Source organism: Pieris brassicae, chromosome 12, assembly GCF_905147105.1.
Source record: "Pieris brassicae chromosome 12, ilPieBrab1.1, whole genome shotgun sequence".
Classification (NCBI taxonomy): domain Eukaryota; kingdom Metazoa; phylum Arthropoda; class Insecta; order Lepidoptera; family Pieridae; genus Pieris; species Pieris brassicae.
Genome location: NC_059676.1, coordinates 9,624,932 through 9,632,893, shown reverse-complemented (window position 1 = coordinate 9,632,893; position 7,962 = coordinate 9,624,932). Strand labels below are relative to the sequence as shown.

Sequence of the window (7,962 nt, the reverse complement as noted above, 5' to 3'; positions counted from 1 at the left end):
TCAATGGTAAATAATTACATTATTTATTAAATATGCGTAACCATTTAAATTTGTATATTGTCAATATTTGTTATACACACATATAAATTTGAAAATTAAATTAGATATAATATGATTTCTGCATCTTACAAAGCTGGCGCTACAATGTCCATACTTAATGACTTTGTATTCCAGTAGATGTCACTTATATAAAATGTTATCTATTGTGTTAAGGGTAAATTTATAAATAGAGTTCGCACCACCAAAAAAGTCCTGACGCGACGCCGTCAGCGGTTAGCAAAATGTTGCCAACATAATTCTCTTCATATTTAATTATCGATTAATAAAAGGTTTACAAGAAATTAAAATTTGCGTTCTCAAGTAGAGTGAAGGTGATAAATGATAATTCGCTAATGTAGTGTAATAAATCAATAGTTTAGAATTTACAATAGTTACGGCTCCTTAACGGTTTTATGACCGCTTTCCACTGCTAGCGGAACGGACCCATTACGGAATCTATTATACTCGTAACGATAATTTTCATACATGTGCTTCCATCAAAGCGGAGACGAGTGGAGCGGAGTGAGCGAGCTGAAAGAGTCACATACGAGGTTAGCGAGTTGAACGAGTTTCTCACGACGACTGGTTTTATTATATTCCATACAATAATTACTTCCACTGCAAATGAGTAATGTAGAGCAGAGTCTGCTGCGGATGCTCTGGAAAACTAGTTTTGAACGGAGTTGTCTTGCAAATCGCTGTACATTCGTTCCTTTTCCTTGATCGACTGTGATAATTGATCCAAAATCTTGATTTGTTCCTTTCTATAGTGATACAGTAAGTAAGCTTTTATTTACCATATTAATATATTCATCTTCACTAGAAGAATCTGACATAGTGAAATGCACAGAAACGTCTTGATGCTACGAAGGGCTGCCCAACACTGGTGCTCAGAGGGCCTACCATGAACTTTCTTAAAACAATCCAGTTGAGTTTAGGTACCTAATGTCAATAGCTTTTTTCGTACTATGTCCTCCTATAAGCTGAAACGTATTTGCATCGCAAGACCGAATGAAAGAACGATAATTTTGTTTGAGGTTTCTATGTTTGTTTTGAAATGTAACTGTCGTAGTTTCGACAGATGTTTCTATAAAAATTAATAAAATATAAAATTATTTTAAATAATTCATCGGTCACATGTCTTTATATATATATTTTATTTTTATATTATTTAATATAAAACGATTCTTTTGATATATTTAAAACGTAAAGTGATTCTGGTGCTTTGATAGTTGACATTTATTATTTTTAAACGTTTCCGTCAAATTTTTATAGGAGGAGGATATAATATAAATAATTATATTTTCTATACAGCTCGCTGAATTAAGAGACAACATGAATATAAAACAATTTTTTAACCGGATTAAAGCTATTTGTATTATTATAATCTTATAATTATTTTATATAATTTTAAATTTAATTTGTGCTGACTTTCCGACACCGGTGTCACCGTGACCACGCACGCTGTAAAGCACGCAAAATGTCGGCAAATAATACAAATAGCTTTAATCCGGTTAAATTTATTTTTCCTTTCAATGTGTAAAAGCTATGTTAACCAAAGACGAAACCAAAGGCTTCGGCTATTTTTGCTGTATTTACCTATAACACATAATGAAGGTTTAGGTGTGTCTATAATTATGCTATATTTTAATACACGGAATAATCGTTGAAGAAGTTGCAGGAGAATTTGGTAAAATACACAAAACCAACACGGGCGGGAGCTGGTTTAAAATAAATGAATGGGAATTATGATTTTGTTAAACCTGCCTAATAAATTAACTAAATATTAATGAACATAGTTTGTGCAATTAGTTCTAGTTACACTAAAATCTTAAAAGAATCAAAGTCTATAGCAAATTCTAAACTCGACATATACGAATTCGGTAGAAGGCAATTGCCGTCTTGTTTTTCGTCTCCGTCGATATCGATATTTAAAAAAAATATATTTATAATCACACTTTCTAAACAACAATCAAAATACCCCAAAATATACATTTTTTTCCTAGTTATACAGTAAGTATATCTTATTATTGTTACCTTATTAACAAGTCTTTTTAAAATATTGAATTTAATATGTTAAACTGATATTTGGATACGTTCGATACAAAAAAGTTGAACAAAAAGTAGAATCTCTTATTCTGTCATAGTTTGAAGGCGCAACTGTCAAATTTGGGTTCAGCCGAGCGGTCCTGGTACGAATCTTCATACAGATTGAACGAACGAAATCTGATTACCGCTAAGGTTACATGGGAACATAAACGGTCTCGTTTTTACGATGTCATGGAACGAATAAGCGATCTCAGTTGTAGGTTGTCAATAAATAGGCTCGCAAGAGCTCATGGTAGGCCCCCAGCTCCCCGCTCGCAAAAGAACGCACAACCTCGCTGGATACAGAAAATGAACGAAGTAGTCGTTCATTTCCTTTCCCGCTTCCCGCTTCGCCTACGTTGACCTTGTTGTCAGTGGAAGGTAAAATAAATTATTTTAAAAAATATGTGTGTGTGTCAGCTACGACGCACGATTGGAGTTTACTCCTTACGAACGATAATTATGATATATATCGAATGGAAAAAAAGGGTAAATGAACGCATCTGCTAAAATGATAAGAGAAACAAACATATATCTGTAATTATTCGGATTATTTATATTACTTCAATAAAGCGTATTACATAAAGTATGTTACAAAACAATATAAATAATAATAATAATAACAATAATAATTGTGTTCAATTTATACAAATCCAATTTTAGAGAGAGAATGAGATGGAATCATTCTTTTACACGTTCAATCCTACAGAGATATATGTTTGTCTCTTTCTACGTAACGCCTCAACTTTTCGTGTTACACTTGATTTTACCCCTCATAAAATTTCCGTACCGGGCCTTATAACTCAAATCGTTTCTTAAGGAGTAAACTCCAAAAACTCTTTCTTAGTGGAAGGCTATTATCATTACAAACTCCGTTCCGCCGGTCAATTATATCTCACTCAACACGTATGCAGTGGAAGGCGGGCATTATGTCTGACATACTGCAGTCAAAATCCTCATTATCAGTTGTGTAGGAATTTGTTTCTGTCGCTTTCTGTCGAAATCACAAATCTATTTCTACATCAATTAATCTATCATGTTTAAAATAGTCTTCTAGAAGTTGCACATGTTTGCATTGTTAACATATGTGCAAATTTTGCAAAAGATTCTATTAATTTTAGTATTTTTTGCACATTCAGTAATATTCGTAACGGCATTTTTTTCATTAGGATCCATACTTTTTCGATAGTGATCACAATAATAAGGCGGTTATTTGAGGACCTCGTGACTATGTTTGCGAAGTAAATCGTCAATGCATTATTAATTGACGTAATACGTTTAGCTTCATCCACTTAAAAAAATTGTTGCGTTCTTGTCGTCATGATTTGCATTGTGATTTAAGTAAAATAAGTAGAGCGTTTTCTACAAAAACTTAAAGCCTGCATTACTGATTCGAGCAGTGTTGGTCTAGTGGCTATGGCATTTGACTTTACATTCGCTCGAACGGTGAAAGATATCCCAAGGACACCGGTTAGCTTTAGATTAGACTCGTCTAATATATTGACAAATGAACATGGAGTAGGTACAGAAATCTGAGCCCGTGACCAGATTGTAGCGCTAGTGTTTTTTTAAATTACCAATTATATAATTAATTCCTCTACAAACTCAATAACCAACTCGACCTTTTCGCTAACAACATTTAACGTGGTACGTGGGATGAATATATGTCCAAAGAATACGACGGGCTGCTTTCTCAACGATTTTATCTCACTGGCATGCTCCCAGATTGAAAGAATGATACACTTACAACGTTTGAAGACACGTTGTAAGTGTATAATTCATACTTTCCGTTTAGATTGGCAACGCTTGAAACAAAAATGTAATGTATTTTAATATTCTTAGCTAGTTTGTATTACTTCGTAGAAATTAATGTCTTTAAGTTATTGAGCTCAATTTATTGATTCTTTTTTTCACATATTTCTAAAAGTGGGGCAATTTTCTGACGAATTCTTCCAATGCCAAAGTCTCTATCTATATCTATGGTTGATGGATTTGGTCGTTACCCAGGAGTCATTTCACGCTCCTACGGCCATATGAATTTGACAAAATAGAGAACTCTAGAAAACAATAAAATACGACATACTTACAGTAGAACCCGTTATAGACGATCACGTTTAATACGATTTCTTGCATAATACGCCTCTTTACGCCAGTCTCTGCAACTTGAGACATATTTTCATACATTTCTTAACGCTTAATACGATTCGTCATCCCGTTTAATATGCCCGAGCCAAAAGGTCTAACTGAGCGCTCTAACGCGAGCCCCCAGTAAGAAAATCTTTCTGTCAAACCAAATTAAGTGATTATTTTAAATTATGTAATTATAATTACACTACGTATTTAATGTAATTCATAAATGTATAATTTAATACCTATGTATACCAAAATTAGAACATAATACATAATAGTATGTAGTACGTTTTATTTTTCTTATGCCGCATAATACGTTTTCTCGCTTAAGACGAGTTTTTGGTAGGGTCCCTGAGAAATCGTCTTAAGCGGGTTTAACTGTATTTGTATGTTCAACAAAAGTAAATGTTTATTCATTATTCCCATTCTTTGGGTAACTAACAATTTGCCGGCAACCCTAAAATTTACCTATCATTACTCCGAATCGAGCTCGAACAATATTTAATGAGATCAGAACGCCTCCGGTTTCTCTTTCTGCTTCCCAAAAATCTTTTACCTTAAGATTTTATCGTAAAAGACTTCTGAGTTTTGTAACTACTAAGTTTCAAAAAAATGGACAGCATTCCCACGCGCCACAGACATTAAACAACATGGCTGACTTGTCAAATTTAGTTATTTTTTTCTCCGCAAGACTTGTTTGGTGGCACTAGGCAAATATACATTTACTAGCTGACCCGTCGAACTTCGTACCGCCTAACAGTCAATGAATGTCGTGTTACTTTTTAGCTGAACTAATTTAGGCTTTGATGAACCAGGCACATCCAAGGAGTTTAAAAATTCAGTTGGATAATTAGTGGCTTCTTCTTCGTTTGTTACACAGTCGATAGATTTTAATGAATACAGAGTACCTACGATTTGATTTTGAATTATAAAATTGAGGTCATCTACTACACAACATTTAAAGCCAAGTATAAAATATAACCTTGCAAAAAATAGCAGGCAATAACTTTAGCTGCGACTTGGATGGGACATGCATAAAACGCACGTTTGATTGTTTTGTTTTACAATATGAGATATACTATTCTACGGGTTTAAACGTTTTAGACAAAAATTTATACTTAAGAGTAAAATACCGTTTATGAGCCGCCCAAAACATCAACGGTCTTTGTACAGCCGCACAAAGCTAGAGGACAGGGCGATTTCACCCCATGCAAAAAAAATTTACTACGCCCACATGACATCCAATGAAATTATTGTGCGTTAAATGTAAAACATTGCGTTCTAGGGCCCTCCATCGGAAGTACTTGGGAATTTAAAAGACAATGTCGTAACTTTACGCTTGTTGAATCGCCATGAATTATTATAATCTTGACTTTGTTATTTAATAAGTGTGACCAAAGTTTCACAATTCATAATGTAATCACGATAAGGCTTCTTCTAAATAAAGATTTAGGCAAAGGTATAAATACAAATTTAGGTTCGTTTTTGTAAACAGAAAAGCATTCTAAATAATCTCAAGTGAAGCCAAAACGACATGTAATGTAGGTGTCATTATTTTAAAGCTGTGTTGTTTTTATTTAATTAAAGTTCAACACATAACATATATACTCTATAAACTGTCTTTTCTAAAACACATTACAATTATACAGAAATAAAAATTCATTAAAAATACACTTTCAGTTTTAGATTGAATAGATTTTTGTCCTTTTTGTTAAGCAAAAAGAATTCTAGTAAAACAGCGGGTAGATAGGCACTTAACAATGACACAGCTGCATTTTCCATTAATAATCTTTCCGCACATGGCAATGTGCTCATCCCGATTGGGAGCGAACCCATTACCACTACCACAAGAACATAGGATATGTATAGTAACCTAAAAATCATAGCCACTTAATATTTAAGCTTTAAAGAGGTTATAACCGGTACATTAACCAAGCAGATTAAATAATGATATAGTAAATACTATGTTTTAGCGTGAATTCGTCGAAATCTAGCACAAGTCTAACACCTCCTCGGCGGTTGTGATGGTGGTCCACTTTAAAATGTTCATCAAGCACGATTTCTTTCCTCTATCTTCTGCTTTGTAAAGCACATAAAATCGTCTGTATATAATAAATATACCAGACCAGATATTAAACGTCCCAGTACCTAATATTCGTATAAAAAAGCAAGTAAGTCAAAACTGCACTACATTATTAATTTAAAAGACCAGCTACGCACTCGCTAGCCACCTGGCAGTGTTAGTGTTAATGGGACAGCGCTTAAACCTGGGGATGGAATTCATTTCCCGTTTCTATTCGCTTAGCTCAGCCTTCCTTTATTTTTACTGTATAAACATTACCTATCGACATTGTATCCCTAACTTCCGGATTAACTGATGTAAAACGTATCTAAAATTGTCGTGATTCATGTGACAAAAGACACAAAAGTATTTATTTAAGTTTGTATTTGTCTATTAGTTTTGTTTAAATAACTATGGCTAATATAACATACGTAAGTGAGAACATTCTAGAAGATTGTATTACATTACTGTCTATGTAGAGCAAGCTAATTAATCTCCATAATTGAGCATTTGCACTGATTGTGTAAGGTTAGAAAGCAGACATGGAAAAATACGATTAAACTTTAATCGTAGATTAAGTTACGTTAGACTAAGCTTTTAACGAATATGTTAGTGAAGGCGAGCTGATATTAAAACCGCAATCAAAACCTTTGTTACAAAAAATCGCTGTAAAGGAACTCCTCAATTGAAAATGGGGCAATTTTCTGATCATAAACAATTTTATAGGTACATGTCATCGTTTACGGTGTACTCACCGAACAAACATTCTGTTACTGGAAAATAAAATAAATACATCAGTTGCGCTACAACCTTTTTAGGTCAGGCCTCAAATATCTCTATCTATTTCATAGTCTGTCTCTCTAAAAGGCCACTAGGTGATCAGCCTTATGTGCATATCACACGCCGACTTTTTGAATCTAAGGCCATCCTGACAATGATTCCTTTACTGTTCGAGCGAATATTAAATGCGCACATAGAAAGAAAGTCCATAGGAGCACAGCCGGTGATCAAACCTACGACCTGAGAGTCACTCGCTGAAGCTAATAGGGCATCTGGGTTAGTAAAAATGTCAAAAGTAAGAAATCATTTATTCATATAGGTAACACAATGTACACTTATGAACGTCAATAAAAAAGAAATATACATTAAATGGTTCTATTTTTTTCATTTACTGCCAGTTCTTAAATCAAGGGCGTAGAACGGAAGAGAAGAACTGGCAATAAACTCTACGCCACTTTTTTTTAATCGCCAAGTTTATTATGTCTCGTGCACTATATATTATAGGTATTTACCAATCTATTTTATTAAAGGATATCACATTATATATGTCGGAGCAATGGCGCAGGTATCAGCTGCCGTTGTAATTATATGTCACAGAACTCATAAATTAACGTCAAAGTCATATCAATTTAAAACGTTTTCTGTTGTTTATTCGATTTGCCAATATTACTGAATCTACAAATGAGGATGTCATTATTATTAAGAGTAATTTTAAATCAAAATGGCGTTAGTGTCAACTGCCACTGTCAATTATAATCTAATAACATGAAAGTCAAATAAGTTCAAAACCGTTAATACGAATGTTTTATTAGATGTGAAAGTTCTTTATCAGCGTCGGAAAAAAATACCGTCACATTTTTCCG

General features: G+C 33.7%; 1 long non-coding RNA gene across 1 annotated transcript; it reads right to left on the bottom strand.

Moving 5' to 3' along the window:
* Window positions 1-384: 384 nt before the first annotated feature.
* Window positions 385-1,139, bottom strand: LOC123717330. Its single transcript, XR_006754802.1, has 2 exons — window positions 653-1,139; window positions 385-570 (listed from the first exon to the last, which is right to left on the bottom strand). It is a non-coding gene; the product is annotated as an uncharacterized LOC123717330 (long non-coding RNA).
* Between the last annotated feature and the right edge of the window lie 6,823 nt (window positions 1,140-7,962).